This window comes from Pseudophryne corroboree, chromosome 6 (genome assembly GCF_028390025.1).
Source record: "Pseudophryne corroboree isolate aPseCor3 chromosome 6, aPseCor3.hap2, whole genome shotgun sequence".
Lineage (NCBI taxonomy): Eukaryota > Metazoa > Chordata > Amphibia > Anura > Myobatrachidae > Pseudophryne > Pseudophryne corroboree.
This window is the reverse complement of record NC_086449.1, coordinates 830,842,318-830,866,156: the sequence shown is the minus strand read 5'-3', so window position 1 is coordinate 830,866,156 and position 23,839 is coordinate 830,842,318. Positions and strand designations below refer to the sequence as shown.

The following is a 23,839-nucleotide window of genomic DNA, read 5'->3' as shown; positions in this document are numbered from 1 at the left end:
GTGTACAGTACATCATTCACCACCTAGGTACAGTATCTCTCTAGTGAGTGTACAGTAAATCATTCACCACCTAGGTACAGTATCTGTCACATGTGTACAGTACATTATTCACCACCTAGGTACAGTATCTGTCACATGTGTACAGTACGTCATTCACCACCTAGGTACAGTATCTGTCACATGTGTACAGTACATCATTCACCACCTAGGTACAGTATCTGTCACATGTGTACAGCACATCATTCACCACCTAGGTACAGTATCTCTCTAATGTGTGTACAGTACATCATTCACCACCTAGGTACAGTATCTGTCACATGTCTACAGTACATCATTCACCACCAAGGTATAGTATCTCTCACATGTGTACAGTACATCATTCACCACCTAGGTACAGTGTCTGTCACATGTGTACAGTAAATCATTCACCACATAGGTACAGTATCTGTCACATGTGCACAGTACAGCATTCACCACCTAGGTACAGTATCTGTCACATGTGTACAGTACATCATTCACCACCTAGGTACAGTATCTGTCACATGTGTACAGTACATCATTCACCACCTAGGTACAGTGTCTCTCACATGTGTACAGTACATCATTCACCACCTAGGTACAGTATCTGTCACATGTGTACAGTACATCATTCACCACCTAGGTACAGTATCTGTCACATGTGTACAGTACATCATTCACCACCTAGGTACAGTATCTGTCACATGTGTACAGTACATCATTCACCACCTAGGTACAGTATCTGTCACATGTGTACAGTACATCATTTACCACCTAGGTACAGTATCTGTCACATGTGTACAGTACATCATTCACCACCTAGGTATAGTATCTGTCACGTGTGTACAGTACATCATTCACCACCTAGGTACAGTATCTGTCACATGTGTACAGTACATCATTCACCACCTAGGTACAGTATCTGTCACATGTGTACAGTACATCATTCACCACCTAGGTACAGTATCTGTCACATGTGTACAGTACATCATTCACCACCTAGATACAATATCTGTCACATGTGTACAGTACATCATTTACCACCTAGGTACAGTATCTGTCACATGTGTACAGTACATCATTCACCACCTAGGTACAATATCTGTCACATGTGTACAGTACATCATTTACCACCTAGGTACAGTATCTGTCACATGTGTACAGTACATCATTCACCACCTAGGTACAGTATCTGTCACATGTGTACAGTACATCATTCACCACCTAGGTACAGTATCTGTCGCATGTGTACAGTACATCATCCACCACCTAGGTACAGTATCTCTCACATGTCTACAGTACAGTACATCATCCACCACCTGGGTACAGTAACCGTCACATGTGTACAGTATATTATTTACCACCTAGGTACAGTATCTGCCACAAGCAGAACAGAGGAGTCACTATGCTGTACTCATCGCTTTGTCACTGGCTGCTACATAGTAGTCATGAGAGCAGAAAGCTACACTCACTAACCTAAGGGGGTAATTCAGAGTTGATCGCAGCAGCAAATTTGTTAGCAGTTGGGCAAATCCATGTGCACTGCAGGTGGGGCAGATGTAACATGTGCAGCGAGAGATAGATTTGGGTGGGTTATTTTGTTTCTGTGCAGGGTAAATACTGGCTGCTCTATTTTTAGATTTAGATTTCAGTTTGAACACACCTCACCCAAATCTAACTCTCTCTGCACATGTTACATCTGCCTCACCTGCAGTGCACATGGTTTTGCCCAACTGCTAACAAATTTGCTGCTGCGATCAACTCTGAATTACCCCGTAAATGCAGTGACAGCATTGGCCCTCATTCCGAGTTGATCGGTCGCAAGGCGAATTTAGCAGAGTTACACACGCTAAGCCTACGCCTACTGGGAGTGTATCTTAGCTTCTTAAAATTGCGACCGATGTATTCGCAATATTGCGATTACAAACTACTTTGCAGTTTCTGAGTAACTTCAACCTTACTCTGCCTGTGCGATCAGTTCAGTGCTTGTCGTTCCTGGTTTGACGTCACAAACACACCCAGCGTTCGCTCAGACACTCCCCCGTTTCTCCAGCCACTCCTGCGTTTTTTCCGGAAACGGTAGCGTTTTCATCCACACGCCCATAAAACGCCGTGTTTCCGCCCAGTAACACCCATTTCCTGTCAATCACATTACGATCGCCGGAGCGATGAAAAAGCCGTGAGTAAAAATACTATCTTCATTGTTAAATTACTTGGCGCAGTCGCAGTGCGAATATTGCGCATGCGTACTAAGCGGATTTTCATTGCGATGCGATGAAAAATACCGAGCGAACGACTCGGAATGAGGGCCATTATACAGTGAATTGCAAACCGACATGGTGCTATGTCTCCCCCTGCTGGCAACTAAAATAAACGACATGCTGGCCTTGTCAGTAGTTCTTCATTCAGCGCAATAAGATATGATTTACAGATGTATTAAATATGTAAAATGCTGTAATGACCTCTATAGCGAATGTGCAGATACAGATGACTATACAGATCACTATCATTAGCAGGCACCCACAAATATACTCTGATTAGGTAACTAGAGACCTTGGCTTGTATCCGCAAGTCTTTCTTCCAGCGAGCTGCGGCCTCCAGCTTCTCATCGATCAGCAGCCGGTATTCTCCATGTTCCTCCTCTCTGTGTTCTAGTTGCTGTTATAAGAGACATATGGTTATGTGGCTGCATCTTCCGCTAAGGTCTCTAGTAAGCACCATGGGATGATCCCAGTTCTGCTACGCGGGATGAAGGCAACACTAGTGTATCCTGTGATCCCCGCACAGCACTACTGAGGTCATCTCTTTTACACATTGTGTCCTGTGATCCCCGCACAGCACTACTGAGGTCATCTCTTTTACACATTGTGTCCTGTGATCCCCGCACAGCACTACTGAGGTCATCTCTTTTACACATTGTGTCCTGTGATCCCCGCACAGCACTACTGAGGTCATCTCTATTTACACATTGTGTCCTGTGATCCCCGCACAGCACTACTGAGGTCATCTCTATTTACAGATTGTGTCCTGTGATCACCGCACAGCACTACTGAGGTCATCTCTTTTACACATTGTGTCCTGTGATCCCCGCACAGCACTACTGAGGTCATCTCTTTTACACATTGTGTCCTGTGATCCCCGCACAGCACTACTGAGGTCATCTCTATTTACAGATTGTGTCCTGTGATCCCCGCACAGCACTACTGAGGTCATCTCTATTTACAGATTGTGTCCTGTGATCCCCGCACAGCACTACTGAGGTCATCTCTTTTACAGATTGTGTCCTGTGATCCCCGCACAGCACTACTGAGGTCATCTATATTTACACATTGTGTCCTGTGATCCCCGCACAGCACTACTGAGGTCATCTCTTTTACAGATTGTGTCCTGTGATCCCCGCACAGCACTACTGAGGTCATCTCTATTTACACATTGTGTCCTGTGATCCCCGCACAGCACTACTGAGGTCATCTCTTTTACACATTGTGTCCTGTGATCCCCGCACAGCACTACTGAGGTCATCTCTTTTACAGATTGTGTCCTGTGATCCCCGCACAGCACTACTGAGGTCATCTATATTTACACATTGTGTCCTGTGATCCCCGCACAGCACTACTGAGGTCATCTCTTTTACACATTGTGTCCTGTGATCCCCGCACAGCACTACTGAGGTCATCTCTTTTACAGATTGTGTCCTGTGATCACCGCACAGCACTACTGAGGTCATCTCTTTTACACATTGTGTCCTGTGATCCCCGCACAGCACTACTGAGGTCATTTCTTTTACACATTGTGTCCTGTGATCCCCGCACAGCACTACTGAGGTCATCTCTATTTACACATTGTGTCCTGTGATCCCCGCACAGCACTACTGAGGTCATCTCTTTTACACATTGTGTCCTGTGATCCCCGCACAGCACTACTGAGGTCATCTCTATTTACACATTGTGTCCTGTGATCCCCGCACAGCACTACTGAGGTCATCTCTTTTACACATTGTGTCCTGTGATCCCCGCACAGCACTACTGAGGTCATCTCTTTTACAGATTGTGTCCTGTGATCCCCGCACAGCACTACTGAGGTCATCTCTATTTACACATTGTGTCCTGTGATCCCCGCACAGCACTACTGAGGTCATCTCTTTTACAGATTGTGTCCTGTGATCTCCGCACAGCACTACTGAGGTCATCTCTATTTACACATTGTGTCCTGTGATCCCCGCACAGCACTACTGAGGTCATCTCTTTTACACATTGTGTCCTGTGATCCCCGCACAGCACTACTGAGGTCATCTCTATTTACACATTGTGTCCTGTGATCCCCGCACAGCACTACGGAGGTCATCTCTTTTACAGATTGTGTCCTGTGATCTCCGCACAGCACTACTGAGGTCATCTCTATTTACACATTGTGTCCTGTGATCCCCGCACAGCACTACTGAGGTCATCTCTTTTACAGATTGTGTCCTGTGATCCCCGCACAGCACTACTGAGGTCATCTCTTTTACACATTGTGTCCTGTGATCCCCGCACAGCACTACTGAGGTCATCTCTTTTACAGATTGTGTCCTGTGATCCCCGCACAGCACTACTGAGGTCATCTCTTTTACACATTGTGTCCTGTGATCCCCGCACAGCACTACTGAGGTCATCTCTTTTACAGATTGTGTCCTGTGATCCCCGCACAGCACTACTGAGGTCATCTCTTTTACACATTGTGTCCTGTGATCCCCGCACAGCACTACTGAGGTCATCTCTTTTACACATTGTGTCCTGTGATCCCAGCACAGCACTACTGAGGTCATCTCTTTTACAGATTGTGTCCTGTGATCCCCGCACAGCACTACTGAGGTCATCTCTTTTACACATTGTGTCCTGTGATCCCCGCACAGCACTACTGAGGTCATCTCTTTTACAGATTGTGTCCTGTGATCCCCGCACAGCACTACTGAGGTCATCTCTTTTACACATTGTGTCCTGTGATCCCCGCACAGCACTACTGAGGTCATCTCTTTTACAGATTGTGTCCTGTGATCCCCGCACAGCACTACTGAGGTCATCTCTTTTACACATTGTGTTCTGTGATCCCCGCACAGCACTACTGAGGTCATCTCTATTTACAGATTGTGTCCTGTGATCCCCGCACAGCACTACTGAGGTCATCTCTATTTACAGATTGTGTCCTGTGATCCCCGCACAGCACTACTGAGGTCATCTCTATTTACACATTGTGTCCTGTGATCCCTGCACAGCACTACTGAGGTCATCTCTTTTACAGATTGTGTCCTGTGATCCCCGCACAGCACTACTGAGGTCACCTCTTTTACACATTGTGTCCTGTGATCCCCGCACAGCACTACTGAGGTCATCTCTATTTACAGATTGTGTCCTGTGATCCCCGCACAGCACTACTGAGGTCATCTCTATTTACAGATTGTGTCATGTGATCCCCGCACAGCACTACTGAGGTCATCTCTATTTACAGATTGTGTCATGTGATCCCCGCACAGCACTACTGAGGTCATCTCTTTTACAGATTGTGTCCTGTGATCCCCGCACAGCACTACTGAGGTCATCTCTATTTACAGATTGTGTCATGTGATCCCCGCACAGCACTACTGAGGTCATCTCGATTTACAGATTGTGTCATGTGATCCCCGCACAGCACTACTGAGGTCATCTCTATTTACAGATTGTGTCATGTGATCCCCGCACAGCACTACTGAGGTCATCTCTTTTACAGATTGTGTCCTGTGATCCCCGCACAGCACTACTGAGGTCATCTCTATTTACAGATTGTGTCATGTGATCCCCGCACAGCACTACTGAGGTCATCTCTTTTACACATTGTGTCCTGTGATCCCCGCACAGCACTACTGAGGTCATCTCTATTTACAGATTGTGTTCTGTGATCCCCGCACAGCACTACTGAGGTCATCTCTATTTACAGATTGTGTCATGTGATCCCCGCACAGCACTACTGAGGTCATCTCTTTTACAGATTGTGTCCTGTGATCTCCGCACAGCACTACTGAGGTCACCTCTTTTACACATTGTGTCCTGTGATCCCCGCACAGCACTACTGAGGTCATCTCTATTTACAGATTGTGTCATGTGATCCCCGCACAGCACTACTGAGGTCGTCTCTTTTACAGATTGTGTCCTGTGATCCCCGCACAGCACTACTGAGGTCATCTCTATTTACAGATTGTGTCCTGTGATCCCCGCACAGCACTACTGAGGTCATCTCTATTTACAGATTGTGTCCTGTGATCCCCGCACAGCACTACTGAGGTCATCTCTTTTACACATTGTGTCCTGTGATCCCCGCACAGCACTACTCAGGTCATTTCTATTTACAGATTGTGTCCTGTGATCTCCGCACAGCACTATTGAGGTCATTTCTATTTACAGATTGTGTCCTGTGATCTCCGCACAGCACTACTGAGGTCATCTCTTTTACAGATTGTGTCCTGTGATCCCCGCACAGCACTACTGAGGTCATCTCTATTTACAGAGTGTGTCATGTGATCACCGCACAGCACTACTGAGGTCATCTCTATTTACAGATTGTGTCCTGTGATCCCCGCACAGCACTACTGAGGTCATCTCTATTTACACATTGTGTCCTGTGATCCCCGCACAGCACTACTGAGGTCATCTCTATTTACAGATTGTGTCATGTGATCCCTGCACAGCACTACTGAGGTAATCTCTTTTACAGATTGTGTCCTGTGATCCCCGCACAGCACTACTGAGGTCATCTCTTTTACACATTGTGTCCTGTGATCCCCGCACAGCACTACTGAGGTCATCTCTTTTACAGATTGTGTCCTGTGATCCCCGCACAGCACTACTGAGGTCATCTCTTTTACACATTGTGTCCTGTGATCCCCGCACAGCACTACTGAGGTCATCTCTATTTACAGATTGTGTCCTGTGATCCCCGCACAGCACTACTGAGGTCATCTCTTTTACACATTGTGTCCTGTGATCCCTGCACAGCACTACTGAGGTCATCTCTTTTATAGATTGTGTCCTGTGATCCCCGCACAGCACTACTGAGGTCATCTCTATTTACAGAGTGTGTCATGTGATCACCGCACAGCACTACTGAGGTCATCTCTATTTACAGATTGTGTCCTGTGATCCCCGCACAGCACTACTGAGGTCATCTCTATTTACACATTGTGTCCTGTGATCCCCGCACAGCACTACTGAGGTCATCTCTATTTACAGATTGTGTCATGTGATCCCTGCACAGCACTACTGAGGTCATCTCTTTTACAGATTGTGTCCTGTGATCCCCGCACAGCACTACTGAGGTCATCTCTATTTACAGAATGTGTCATGTGATCACCGCACAGCACTACTGAGGTCATCTCTATTTACAGATTGTGTCATGTGATCCCCGCACAGCACTACTGAGGTCACCTCTTTCACACATTGTGTCCTGTGATCCCTGCACAGCACTACTGAGGTCACCTCTTTTACACATTGTGTCCTGTGATCCCCGCACAGCACTACTGAGGTCATCTCTATTTACAGATTGTGTCCTGTGATCCCCGCACAGCACTACTGAGGTCATCTCTTTTACAGATTGTGTCCTGTGATCCCCGCACAGCACTACTGAGGTCATCTCTTTTACACATTGTGTCCTGTGATCCCCGCACAGCACTACTGAGGTCATCTCTATTTACACATTGTGTCCTGTGATCCCCGCACAGCACTACTGAGGTCATCTCTATTTACAGATTGTGTCATGTGATCTCCGCACAGCACTACTGAGGTCATCTCTATTTACAGATTGTGTCCTGTGATCCCCGCACAGCACTACTGAGGTCATATCCATTACAGAATCAGGACTCCTAATGAATCTCAATGAGCAGAATTAGGGTCCTATGTAATGTTTTACTCCACAGGGAAGCAAGAAAGGGACAGTGTGAGCTGAGGAAATGTAATTGCCACCAAAGATAAAGCCTCCACTGCCCGGCTGATGGGTGTCCGCAGGTACCACAGAGAACAGTCACAGCAAATGACTATAATCACTAGAGCCGAGACAGACGACTGTCACATGGTTTATATTATAGCCTTCGCTGGGGGTCTTACCTTCGCCTTCAGACGCTGTATCTCTTCTCTTTCCAGGAGCTCCTTTTCCAGACGCACTGCCTCTATCTGCTGGGCGACTAGCTGGGCCTCCTCTAGAGTACAGAAGGCAACATGTGACAAAGTGGTGGCATCTCTCAGATGTGAATGTAGCTGTGTGTTGTGTCTGCAGATAATGCCAGTGGCTAGGTGCAAATGCAGAAGACCTAGAACCTAGACTGCAAGCTCTTCTTATCAATAGGAGCTCTCACGTAAAAAGAGTTCAGATTGAGGATTACAGGCCTCTCTCTCCAGAGATTTGACTCAACCTATAACTACATAGGACTTATTATTACACCACATTACAGACATAACCCGGTTACTGTATGAGGAACTATTATAATACATAAATAACACATAGGGTACTGTGCTATGGATATACCGGCATAACCCAGTTACTGTATGAGGAACTATTATAATACATAAATAACACATAGGGTTCCGTGCTATAGATATACCGGCATAACACGGTTACTGTATGAGGAACTATTATAATACATAAATAACAAATAGAGTACCGTGCTACGGATATACCGGCATAACCCGGTTTCTGTATGAGGAACTACTATAATACATAAATAACACATAGGGTACTGTGCTATGGATATACCGGCATAACCCAGTTACTGTATGAGGAACTATTATAATACATAAATAACACATAGGGTTCCGTGCTATGGATATACCGACATAACCCGGTTACTGTATGAGGAACTATTATAATACATAAATAACACATAGGGTACTGTGCTATGGATATACCGGCATAACCCGGTTACTGTATGAGGAACTATTATAATACATAAATAACACATAGGGATCCGTGCTATGGATATACAGACATAACCCAGTTACTGTATGAGGAACTATTATAATACATAAATAACACATAGGGTTCCGTGCTATGGATATACCGGCATAACCCGGTTACTGTATGAGGAACTATTATAATACATAAATAACACATAGGGATCCGTGCTATGGATATACAGACATAACCCGGTTACTGTATGAGGAACTATTATAATACATAAATAACACATAGGGTTTCGTGCTATGGATATACAGACATAACCCAGTTACTGTATGAGGAACTATTATAATACATAAATAACACATAGGGTACTGTGCTATGGATATACCGGCATAACCCGGTTACTGTATGAGGAACTATTATAATACATAAATAACACATAGGGATCCGTGCTATGGATATACAGACATAACCCAGTTACTGTATGAGGAACTATTATAATACATAAATAACACATAGGGTTCCGTGCTATGGATATACCGGCATAACCCGGTTACTGTATGAGGAACTATTATAATACATAAATAACACATAGGGATCCGTGCTATGGATATACAGACATAACCCGGTTACTGTATGAGGAACTATTATAATAAGATTTTACTTACCGATAAATCTATTTCTCGTAGTCCGTAGTGGATGCTGGGGACTCCGTCAGGACCATGGGGAATAGCGGCTCCGCAGGAGACAGGGCACAAAAGCAAGCTTTTAGGATCACATGGTGTGTACTGGCTCCTCCCCCTATGACCCTCCTCCAAGCCTCAGTTAGGTACTGTGCCCGGACGAGCGTACACAATAAGGAAGGATCTTGAATCCCGGGTAAGACCCAAACCAGCCACACCAATCACACCGTACAACTTGTGATCTGAACCCAGTTAACAGTATGATAACAATGAAGTAGCCTCTAAAAAAGATGGCTCACAACAATAATAACCCGATTTTTGTAACAATAACTATGTACAAGTAATGCAGACAATCCGCACTTGGGATGGGCGCCCAGCATCCACTACGGACTACGAGAAATAGATTTATCGGTAAGTAAAATCTTATTTTCTCTAACGTCCTAGTGGATGCTGGGGACTCCGTCAGGACCATGGGGATTATACCAAAGCTCCCAAACGGGCGGGAGAGTGCGGGTGACTCTGCAGCACCGAATGAGAGAACTCCAGGTCCTCCTCAGCCAGGGTATCAAATTTGTAGAATTTTACAAACGTGTTCCCCCCTGACCACGTAGCTGCTCGGCAAAATTTTAAAGCCGAGACCCCCTCGGGCATCCGCCCAAGATGAGCCCACCTTCCTTGTGGAATGGGCATTGACAGATTTTGGCTGTGGCAGGCCTGCCACAGACTGTGCAAGCTGAATTGTACTACAAATCCAACGAGCAATAGTCTGCTTAGAAGCAGGAGCACCCATCTTTTGGGGTGCATACAATATAAACAGCAAGTCAGACTTTCTGACTCCAGCCGTCCTGGAAATATATATATATATATATATATATATATATATATTTTTTTTTAGGGCCCCGACAACGTCTAGCAACTTGGAGTCCTCCAAGTCCCTAGTAGCCGCAGGCACCACAATATGTTGTTTCAGGCGAAACGCTGACACCACCTTAGGAAGAAACTGGGGACGAGTCCGCAGTTCTGCCCTGTCCGAATGGAAAAACAAATATGAGCTTTTTTTAAGACAAAGCCCCCAATTCTGACAATCGCCTGGCCGAGGCCAGGGCCACAACATGGTCCCTTTCCATGTGAGATATTTCAAATCCACAGATTTGATTGGTTCAAACCAATATGATTTGAGGAATCCCAACACTACGTTGAGATCCCACGGTGCCACTGGAGGCACACAAGGGGCTGTATATGCAATACTCCCTTGACAAACGTCTGGACTTCAGGAATTGAAGCCAATTTTTTCTGGAAGAAAATCTACAGGGCCGAAACTTGAACCTTAATGGACCCCAATTTGAGGCTCATAGACACTCCTGTTTTCAGGAAGTGCAGAACTCGACCTAGTTGAAATTTTTTCGTGGGGCCTTCCTGGCCTCACCCACGCAACATATTTTCACCACATGTGGTGATAACGTTGTGCGGTCACCTCCTTCCTGGCTTTGACCAGGGTAGGTATGACCTCTTCCGGAATGCCTTTTCCCTTAGGATCCGGTGTTCAACCGCCATGCCGTCAAACGCAGTCGCGGTAAGTCTTGGAACAGACAAGGTCCCTGCTGGAGCAGGTCCTTTCTTAGAGGCAGATGCCACGGTTCCTCTTGGAACAGACATGGTTCTTGCTGAAAGCAAATCCCATCTTAGCTCCCGAGGCCATTAGTCCTCTGTGAGCATCTCTTGAAGTTCCGGGTACCAAGTCCCTCTTGGCCAATCCGGAGCCACGAGTATAGTTCTTACTCCTCTACGTCTTATAATTCTCAATACCTTGGTTATGAGAAGCAGAAGAGGGAACACATACACCGACTGTTACACCCACGGTGTTACCAGGACGTCCACAGCTATCGCCTGAAGGTCTCGTGACCTGGCGCAATACCTGTCCCGTTTTTTGTTCGGGCGGGACGCCATCATTTCCCAACGGTTCACAATCATGCGGAAAACTTCCCGATGAAGTTCCCACTCTCCCGGGTGGAGGTCGTGCCTGCTGAGGAAGTCTGCTTCCCAGTCGTCCACTCCCGGAATGAACACTGCTGACAGTGCTATCACATGATTTTCCGTCTAGCGAAAAATCCTTGCAGTTTTGACCACTGCCCTCCTGCTTCTTGTGCCGCCCTATCTGTTTACGTGGGCGACTGCCGTGATGTTATCCCACTGGATCAATACCGGCTGACCTTGAAGCAGAGGCCTTGCTAAGCTTATAGCATTACAAATTTGCTCTTAGCTCCAGTATATTTATGTGGAGAGAATTCTCCAGACTTGATCACACTCCCTGGAAATTTTTTCCCTGTGTGACTGCTCCCCAGCCTCTCAGGCTGGCCTCCGTGGTTACCAGCATCCAATCCTGAATGCCGAATCTGCGGCCCTCTAGAAGATGAGCACTCTGTAATCACCACAGGAGAGACACCCTTGTCCTTGGATATAGGGTTATCCGCTGATGCATCTGAAGATGCGATCCGGACCATTTGTCCAGCAGATCCCACTGAAGAGTTCTTGCGTGAAATCTGCCGAATGGAAGCGCTTCGTAATAAGCCACCATTTTTTACCAGGACTCTTGTGCAATGATGCACTGACACTTTTCCTGGTTTTAGGAGGATCCCGATTAGCTCGGATAACTCCCTGGCTTTCTCCTCTGGGAGAAACACCCTTTTCCTGGACTGTGTCCAGAATCATCCCTAGGACCAGCAGACGTGTCGTCGGAACAACTGCGGTTTTGGCATATTTAGAATCCACCCGTGCTGTCGTAGAACTACTTGAGATAGTGCTACTCCGACCTCCAACTGTTCTCTGGACCTTGTTCTTATCAGGAGGTCGTCCATTTTCTTTGAAGACGAATCCTCATTTCGGTCATTACCTTGGTAAAGACCCGGGGTGCCTTGGACACTCCAACGGCATCGTCTGAAACTGATAGTGACAGTTCTGTACCACGAACCTGAGGTACCCTTGGTGAGAAAAGCAAATTTTGGGACATGGAGGTAAGCATCCCTGATGTCCCGGGACACCATATAGTCCCCTTGTTCCCAGTTCGCTATCACTGCTCTGAGTGACTCCATCTGGATTTGAACCCTTGTAAGTGTTCAAATTTTTTAGATTTAGAATAGGTCTCACCTAGCCTTCTGGCTTCAGTACCACCCTATAGTGTGGAACAATACCCCTTTCCTTGTTGTAGGAGGGGTAATTTTATTATCACCTGCTGGGAATACAGCTTGTGAATTGTTTTCAATACTGCCTCCCTGTCGGAGGGGGACATTGGTACAGCAGACTACAGGAACCTGCGAGGGGGGAAACGCCTCGACATTCCAATCTGTGCCCCTTTGATACTACTTGTAGGATCCAGGGGTCCTGTACGGTCCCAGCGTCATGCTGAGAACTTAGTAGAAGCGGTGGAGGGCTTCTGTTACTGGGAATGGACTGCCTGCTGCAGTCTTCTTCCCTTTCCTCTATCCCTGGGCAGATATCTTATAGGGACGAAAAGACTGAGGCTGAAAAGACGGTGTCTTTTTCTGCAGAGATGTGACTTAGGGTAAAAAACAGTGGATTTTCCAGCAGTTGCCGTGGCCACCAGGTCCCATGGACCGACCCCAAATAACTCCTCCCCTTTTATACGGCAATACATCTTTGTGCCGTTTGGAATCTGCATCCCCTGACCACTGTCGTGTCCATAAACATCTTCTTGCAGATATGGACATCGCATTTACTCTTGATGCCAGAGTGCAAATATCCCTCTGCGCATCTCGTATATATAGAAATGCATCCTTTAAATGCTCTATAGTCAATAAAATACTGTCCCTGTCAAGGGTATCAATATTTTTAGTCAGGGAATCCGACCAAGCCACCTCAGCTCTGCACATCCAGGCTGAGGCGATCGCTGGTCACAGTATAACACCAGCATGTGTGTGTATACTTTTTAGGATATTTTTCTGATAAGCATGTGAGCGCCTTATCCACCCTGAGGGGTGTTTCCCAATGCGCCTTTACTTCTGGCGGGAAAGGGTATACCGCCAATAATTTTCTATCGGGGGAAACCCACGCATCATCACACACTTCATTTAATTTATCTGATTCAGGAAAAACTACAGGTAGTTTTTTCACCTCACACATAATACCCTTCTTTGTGGTACTTGGAGTATCAGAAATATGTAACACCTCCTTCATTGCCCTTAACGTGTGGCCCTAAAGGAAAATACGTTTGTTTCTTCACCGTCGACACTGAAATCAGTGTCCGTGTCTGGGTCTATGTCGACCGACTGAGGTAAATGGGCGTTTTTACAAGCCCCTGACGGTGTCTGAGACGCCTGGACCGGTACTAATTTGTTCGCCGGCCGTCTCATGTCGTCAACCCACTTGCAGCGTGTTGACATTATCACGTAATTCCATAAGTAAGCCATCCATTCCGGTGTCGACTCCCTAGAGAGTGACATCACCATTACAGGCAATTTGCTCCGCCTCCTCACCAACATTTTCCTCATACATGTCGACACACACGTACCGACATACAGCACACACATAGGGAATGCTCTGATAGAGGACAGGACCCACTAGCCCTTTGGGGAGACAGAGGGAGAGTTTGCCAGCACACACCAAAATGCTATAATTATACAGGGACAACCCTTATATAAGTGTTCCTCCCATAGAGCATTTAATATATATGTATATCGCCAAATCAGTGCCCCCCCTCTCTGTTTTAACCCTGTTTCTGTAGTGCAGTGCAGGGGAGAGCCTGGGAGCCTTCCCCTCAGCCTTTCTGTGAGGGAAAATGGCGCTGTGTGCTGAGGAGAATAGGCCCCGCCCCCTTTTCGGCGGGCTTCTTCTCCGGAGATTGTGAAGTCTGGCAGGGGTTAAATACATCCATATAGCCTCAAGGGCTATATGTGATGTATTTTTCGCCATACAGGTATTCTACATTGCTGCCAGGGCGCCCCCCCCCGCGCCCTGCACCCTCCGTGATCGCTGTGGGAAGTGTGCTGACAGACAATGGCGCACAGCTGCAGTGCTGTGCGCTACCTGAGGAAGACTGAAAAGTCTTCTGCCGCCTGGTTCCGGACCTCTTCAATCTTCAGCATCTGCAAGGGGGTCGGCGGCGCGGCTCCGGGACGAACCCCAGGGCGAGACCTGTGTTCCGACTCCCTCTGAAGCTAATGGTGTCCAGTAGCCTAAGAATCCAATCCATCCTGCACGCAGGTGAGTTGAAATTCTCTCCCCTAAGTCCCTCGATGCAGTGAGCCTGTTGCCAGCAGGACTCACTGAAAATAAAGAACCTAAAAACTTTTTCTAAGCAACTCTTTAAGAGAGCCACCTAGATTGCACCCTTCTCGGACGGGCACAAAAACCTAACTGAGGCTTGGAGGAGGGTCATAGGGGGAGGAGCCAGTACACACCATGTGATCCTAAAAGCTTGCTTTTGTGCCCTGTCTCCTGCGGAGCCGCTATTCCCCATGGTCCTGACGGAGTCCCCAGCATCCACTAGGACGTTAGAGAAAATACATAAATAACACATAGGGATCCGTGCTATGGATATACAGACATAACCCGGTTACTGTATGAGGAACTATTATAATACATAAATAACACATAGGGTACTGTGCTATGGATATACCGGCATAACCCGGTTACTGTATGAGGAACTATTATAATACATAAATAACACATAGGGATCCGTGCTATGGATATACAGACATAACCCGGTTACTGTATGAGGAACTATTATAATACATAAATAACACATAGGGTTCCGTGCTATGGATATACCGGCATAACCCGGTTACTGTATGAGGAACTATTATAATACATAGATAACACATAGGGTTCCGTGCTATGGATGTACAGACATAACCCGGTTACTGTATGAGGAACTATTATAATACATAAATAACACATAGGGTACCGTGCTATGGATATACCGGCATAACCCGGTTACTGTATGAGGAACTATTATAATACATAAATAACACATAGGGATCCGAGCTATGGATATACAGACATAACCCGGTTACTGTATGAGGAACTATTATAATACATAAATAACACATAGGGTTCCGTGCTATGGATATACAGACATAACCCGGTTACTTGCTCTGAAAGGACATGATAGAGGGTACATGGCCCAATATACGGATGTAAGAGGGGACATGATAAGAGAAAGTTTTGGGGACCCCCTGAGTGGACAGACAACCTCCCCGACCTTCTTCCCGTTGTCTCCGCTCTTCCTCCTCCTTCTGTAGCCTCAGCTTGTCCGCCTTGCTGAGCTTTCCCTTCTTCCGCGAGGTGGCAGATGTACCTTTGGATGACTGAATAAAGAAACACGCATTATTGCACATTCCCCAGTAATAACGGTAATGTATGTGCATCACACAGGACAGAGTATGTACATCACACAGGACAGAGTATGTACATCACACAGGACAGAGTATGTGCATCACACAGGACAGAGTATGTGCATCACACAGGACAGAGTATGTACATCACACAGGACAGAGTATGTGCATCACACAGGACAGAGTATGTACATCACACAGGACAGAGTATGTGCATCACACAGGACAGAGTATGTGCATCACACAGGACAGAGTATGTGCATCACACAGGACAGAGCAGGAGCACTCACACAGGACAGAGTATGTGCATCACACAGGACAGAGTATGTGCATCACACAGGACAGAGTATGTGCATCACACAGGACAGAGTATGTACATCACACAGGACAGAGTATGTACATCACACTGGACAGAGAATGTACATCACACAGGACAGAGTATGTACATCACACAGGACAGAGTATGTGCATCACACAGGACAGAGTATGTACATCACACAGGACAGAGTATGTGCATCACACAGGACAGAGTATGTGCATCACACAGGACAGAGTATGTGCATCACACAGGACAGAGCAGGAGCACTCACACAGGACAAAGTATGTGCATCACACAGGACAGAGCAGGAGCACTCACACAGGACAGAGTATGTACATCACACAGGACAGAGTATGTACATCACACAGGACAGAGTATGTGCATCACACAGGACAGAGTATGTACATCACACAGGACAGAGTATGTGCATCACACAGGACAGAGTATGTACATCACACAGGACAGAGTATGTGCATCACACAGGACAGAGTATGTACATCACACAGGACAGAGCAGGAGCACTCACACAGGACAGAGTATGTACATCACACAGGACAGAGCAGGAGCACTCACACAGGACAGAGTATGTGCATCACACAGGACAGAGTATGTACATCACACAGGACAGAGTATGTGCATCACACAGGACAGAGCAGGAGCACTCACACAGGACAGAGTATGTGCAATCACACAGGACAGAGTATGTACATCACACAGGACAGAGTATGTACATCACACTGGACAGAGTATGTACATCACACAGGACAGAGTATGTGCATCACACAGGACAGAGTATGTGCATCACACAGGACAGAGTATGTACATCACACAGGACAGAGTATGTGCATCACACAGGACAGAGTATGTACATCACACAGGACAGAGCAGGAGCACTCACACAGGACAGAGTATGTGCATCACACAGGACAGAGTATGTGCATCACACAGGACAGAGCAGGAGCACTCACACAGGACAGAGTATGTGCATCACACAGGACAGAGCAGGAGCACTCACACAGGACAGAGTATGTGCATCACACAGGACAGAGTATGTGCATCACACAGGACAGAGCAGGAGCACTCACACAGGACAGAGTATGTGCATCACACAGGACAGAGTATGTGCATCACACAGGACAGAGTATGTGCATCACACAGGACAGAGTATGTGCATCACACAGGACAGAGCAGGAGCACTCACACAGGACAGAGTATGTGCATCACACAGGACAGAGTATGTGCATCACACAGGACAGAGTATGTGCATCACACAGGACAGAGTATGTGCATCACACAGGACAGAGTATGTGCATCACACAGGACAGAGCAGGAGCACTCACACAGGACAGAGTATGTACATCACACAGGACAGAGCAGGAGCACTCACACAGGACAGAGTATGTGCATCACACAGGACAGAGCAGGAGCACTCACACAGGACAGAGTATGTACATCACACAGGACAGAGCAGGAGCACTCACACAGGACAGAGTATGTGCATCACACAGGACAGAGCAGGAGCACTCACACAGGACAGAGTATGTACATCACACAGGACAGAGTATGTGCATCACACAGGACAGAGTATGTGCATCACACAGGACAGAGCAGGAGCACTCACACAGGACAGAGTATGTGCATCACACAGGACAGAGTATGTGCATCACACAGGACAGAGTATGTGCATCACACAGGACAGAGTATGTGCATCACACAGGACAGAGTATGTGCATCACACAGGACAGAGTATGTGCATCACACAGGACAGAGCAGGAGCACTCACACAGGACAGAGTATGTGCATCACACAGGACAGAGTATGTGCATCACACAGGACAGAGCAGGAGCACTCACACAGGACAGAGCAGGAGCACTCACACAGGACAAAGTATGTGCATCACACAGGACAGAGCAGGAGCACTCACACAGGACAGAGTATGTGCATCACACAGGACAGAGTATGTACATCACACAGGACAGAGTATGTACATCACACAGGACAGAGTATGTACATCACACAGGACAGAGTATGTACATCACACAGGACAGAGTATGTACATCACACTGGACAGAGTATGTACATCACACAAGACAGAGTATGTACATCACACAGGACAGAGTATGTGCATCACACAGGACAGAGTATGTGCATCACACTGGACAAAGCAGGAGCACTCACACTGGACAGAGTATGTGCATCACACAGGACAGAGTATGTGCATCACACAGGACAGAGTATGTGCATCACACAGGACAGAGTATGTGCATCACACAGGACAGAGCAGGAGCACTCACACAGGACAGAGTATGTGCATCACACAGGACAGAGTATGTGCATCACACAGGACAGAGTATGTGCATCACACAGGACAGAGTATGTGCATCACACAGGACAGAGTATGTGCATCACACAAGACAGAGTATGTGCATCACACTGGACAAAGCAGGAGCACTCACACAGGACAGAGTATGTGCATCACACAGGACAGAGTATGTGCATCACACAGGACAGAGTATGTACATCACACAGGACAGAGTATGTGCATCACACAGGACAGAGCAGGAGCACTCACACAGGACAGAGTATGTACATCACACTGGACAGAGTATGTACATCACACAGGACAGAGTATGTACATCACACAGGACAGAGTATGTGCATCACACAGGACAGAGTATGTACATCACACAGGACAGAGTATGTACATCACACAGGACAGAGTATGTGCATCACACAGGACAGAGTATGTACATCACACAGGACAGAGTATGTGCATCACACAGGACAGAGTATGTACATCACACAGGACAGAGTATGTACATCACACAGGACAGAGCAGGAGCACTCACACAGGACAGAGTATGTGCATCACACAGGACAGAGCAGGAGCACTCACACAGGACAGAGTATGTACATCACACAGGACAGAGCAGGAGCACTCACACAGGACAGAGTATGTGCATCACACAGGACAGAGTATGTACATCACACAGGACAGAGTATGTACATCACACAGGACAGAGTATGTACATCACACAGGACAGAGCAGGAGCACTCACACAGGACAGAGTATGTGCATCACACAGGACAGAGTATGTACATCACACAGGACAGAGTATGTACATCACACTGGACAGAGTATGTACATCACACAGGACAGAGTATGTGCATCACACAGGACAGAGTATGTGCATCACACAGGACAGAGCAGGAGCACTCACACAGGACAGAGTATGTGCATCACACAGGACAGAGTATGTGCATCACACAGGACAGAGCAGGAGCACTCACACAGGACAGAGTATGTACATCACACAGGACAGAGTATGTGCATCACACAGGACAGAGTATGTGCATCACACAGGACAGAGTATGTACATCACACAGGACAGAGTATGTGCATCACACAGGACAGAGTATGTACATCACACAGGACAGAGCAGGAGCACTCACACAGGACAGAGTATGTGCATCACACAGGACAGAGTATGTGCATCACACAGGACAGAGCAGGAGCACTCACACAGGACAGAGTATGTGCATCACACAGGACAGAGCAGGAGCACTCACACAGGACAGAGTATGTGCATCACACAGGACAGAGTATGTACATCACACAGGACAGAGTATGTACATCACACAGGACAGAGCAGGAGCACTCACACAGGACAGAGTATGTGCATCACACAGGACAGAGCAGGAGCACTCACACAGGACAGAGTATGTGCATCACACAGGACAGAGTATGTACATCACACAGGACAGAGTATGTACATCACACAGGACAGAGTATGTACATCACACAGGACAGAGTATGTACATCACACAGGACAGAGTATGTACATCACACAGGACAGAGTATGTGCATCACACAGGACAGAGTATGTGCATCACACAGGACAGAGTATGTACATCACACAGGACAGAGTATGTGCATCACACAGGACAGAGTATGTACATCACACAGGACAGAGTATGTACATCACACAGGACAGAGTATGTGCATCACACAGGACAGAGTATGTGCATCACACAGGACAGAGTATGTACATCACACAGGACAGAGTATGTGCATCACACAGGACAGAGTATGTGCATCACACAGGACAGAGTATGTGCATCACACAGGACAGAGTATGTGCATCACACAGGACAGAGCAGGAGCACTCACACAGGACAGAGTATGTGCATCACACAGGACAGAGTATGTGCATCACACAGGACAGAGTATGTGCATCACACAGGACAGAGTATGTGCATCACACAGGACAGAGCAGGAGCACTCACACAGGACAGAGTATGTGCATCACACAGGACAGAGTATGTGCATCACACAGGACAGAGTATGTGCATCACACAGGACAGAGTATGTGCATCACACAGGACAGAGTATGTGCATCACACAGGACAGAGCAGGAGCACTCACACAGGACAGAGTATGTACATCACACAGGACAGAGCAGGAGCACTCACACAGGACAGAGTATGTGCATCACACAGGACAGAGCAGGAGCACTCACACAGGACAGAGTATGTACATCACACAGGACAGAGCAGGAGCACTCACACAGGACAGAGTATGTGCATCACACAGGACAGAGCAGGAGCACTCACACAGGACAGAGTATGTACATCACACAGGACAGAGTATGTGCATCACACAGGACAGAGTATGTGCATCACACAGGACAGAGCAGGGAGCACTCACACAGGACAGAGTATGTGCATCACACAGGACAGAGTATGTGCATCACACAGGACAGAGTATGTGCATCACACAGGACAGAGTATGTGCATCACACAGGACAGAGCAGGAGCACTCACACAGGACAGAGTATGTGCATCACACAGGACAGAGTATGTGCATCACACAGGACAGAGCAGGAGCACTCACACAGGACAGAGCAGGAGCACTCACACAGGACAAAGTATGTGCATCACACAGGACAGAGCAGGAGCACTCACACAGGACAGAGTATGTGCATCACACAGGACAGAGTATGTACATCACACAGGACAGAGTATGTACATCACACAGGACAGAGTATGTACATCACACAGGACAGAGTATGTACATCACACAGGACAGAGTATGTACATCACACAGGACAGAGTATGTACATCACACTGGACAGAGTATGTACATCACACAAGACAGAGTATGTACATCACACAGGACAGAGTATGTGCATCACACAGGACAGAGTATGTGCATCACACTGGACAAAGCAGGAGCACTCACACTGGACAGAGTATGTGCATCACACAGGACAGAGTATGTGCATCACACAGGACAGAGTATGTGCATCACACAGGACAGAGTATGTGCATCACACAGGACAGAGCAGGAGCACTCACACAGGACAGAGTATGTGCATCACACAGGACAGAGTATGTGCATCACACAGGACAGAGTATGTGCATCACACAGGACAGAGTATGTGCATCACACAGGAAAGAGTATGTGCATCACACAAGACAGAGTATGTGCATCACACTGGACAAAGCAGGAGCACTCACACAGGACAGAGTATGTGCATCACACAGGACAGAGTATGTGCATCACACAGGACAGAGTATGTACATCACACAGGACAGAGTATGTGCATCACACAGGACAGAGCAGGAGCACTCACACAGGACAGAGTATGTACATCACACAGGACAGAGTATGTACATCACACAGGACAGAGTATGTGCATCACACAGGACAGAGTATGTGCATCACACAGGACAGAGCAGGAGCACTCACACAGGACAGAGTATGTGCATCACGACAGGACAGAGCAGGAGCACTCACACAGGACAGAGTATGTACATCACACAGGACAGAGTATGTACATCACACAGGACAGAGTATGTGCATCACACAGGACAGAGTATGTGCATCACACAGGACAGAGTATGTGCATCACACAGGACAGAGCAGGAGCACTCACACAGGACAGAGTATGTGCATCACACAGGACAGAGCAGGAGCACTCACACAGGACAGAGTATGTGCATCACACAGGACAGAGCAGGAGCACTCACACAGGACAGAGTATGTGCATCACACAGGACAGAGCAGGAGCACTCACACAGGACAGATTATGTGCATCACACAGGACAGATTATGTGCATCACACAGGACAGAGTATGTGCATCACACAGGACAGAGTATGTACATCACACAGGACAGAGTATGTGCATCACACAGGACAGAGTATGTGCATCACACAGGACAGAGCAGGAGCACTCACACAGGACAGAGTATGTGCATCACACAGGACAGAGTATGTGCATCACACAGGACAGAGCAGGAGCACTCACACAGGACAAAGTATGTGCATCACACAGGACAGAGCAGGAGCACTCACACAGGACAGAGTATGTACATCACACAGGACAGAGTATGTACATCACACAGGACAGAGTATGTGCATCACACAGGACAGAGTATGTACATCACACAGGACAGAGTATGTACATCACACAGGACAGAGTATGTACATCACACAGGACAGAGTATGTACATCACACTGGACAGAGTATGTACATCACACAGGACAGAGTATGTGCATCACACAGGACAGAGCAGGAGCACTCACACAGGACAGAGTATGTACATCACACAGGACAGAGTATGTGCATCACACAGGACAGAGTATGTGCATCACACAGGACAGAGTATGTGCATCACACAGGACAGAGCAGGAGCAATCACACAGAACAGAGTATGTGCATCACACAGGACAGAGTATGTGCATCACACAGGACAGAGCAGGAGCACTCACACAGGACAGAGTATGTACATCACACAGGACAGAGTTATGTACATCACACAGGACAGAGTATGTGCATCACACAGGACAGAGCAGGAGCACTCACACAGGACAGAGTATGTGCATCACACAGGACAGAGCAGGAGCACTCACACAGGACAGAGTATGTACATCACACAGGACAGAGCAGGAGCACTCACACAGGACAGAGCAGGAGCACTCACACAGGGCAGAGTATGTGCATTACACAGGACAGAGCAGGAGCACTCACACAGGACAGAGTATGTACATCACACAGGACAGAGTATGTACATCACACAGGACAGAGTATGTGCCTCACACAGGACAGAGTATGTGCATCACACAGGACAGAGCAGGAGCACTCACACTGGGACAGAGTATGTACATCACACAGGACAGAGTATGTACATCACACAGGACAGAGTATGTGCCTCACACAGGACAGAGTATGTACATCACACAGGACAGAGTATGTGCATCACACAGGACAGAGTATGTACATCACACAGGACAGAGTATGTGCATCACACAGGACAGAGTATGTACATCACACAGGACAGAGTATGTACATCACACAGGACAGAGTATGTACATCACACAGGACAGAGTATGTGCATCACACAGGACAGAGTATGTGCATCACACAGGACAGAGCAGGAGCACTCACACAGGACAGAGTATGTGCATCACACAGGACAGAGTATGTACATCACACAGGACAGAGTATGTGCATCACACAGGACAGAGTATGTACATCACACAGGACAGAGTATGTACATCACACAG

The 23,839-nt window shown here is 47.1% G+C and overlaps 1 protein-coding gene across 2 annotated transcripts in view; it reads right to left on the bottom strand.

The window, feature by feature from the left end:
- The window catches only part of DNAI7 (dynein axonemal intermediate chain 7), a 70,363-nt gene extending 67,708 nt beyond the window's left edge, over positions 1 to 2,655 (bottom strand). For both annotated transcript variants that reach the window (XM_063929363.1, XM_063929364.1), the window contains exon 1: positions 2,572 to 2,655. The gene's annotated coding sequence lies outside the window, so the exon portion shown is untranslated. The remainder of the gene's footprint in view (positions 1 to 2,571) is intronic.
- Positions 2,656 to 23,839: the final 21,184 nt, after the last annotated feature.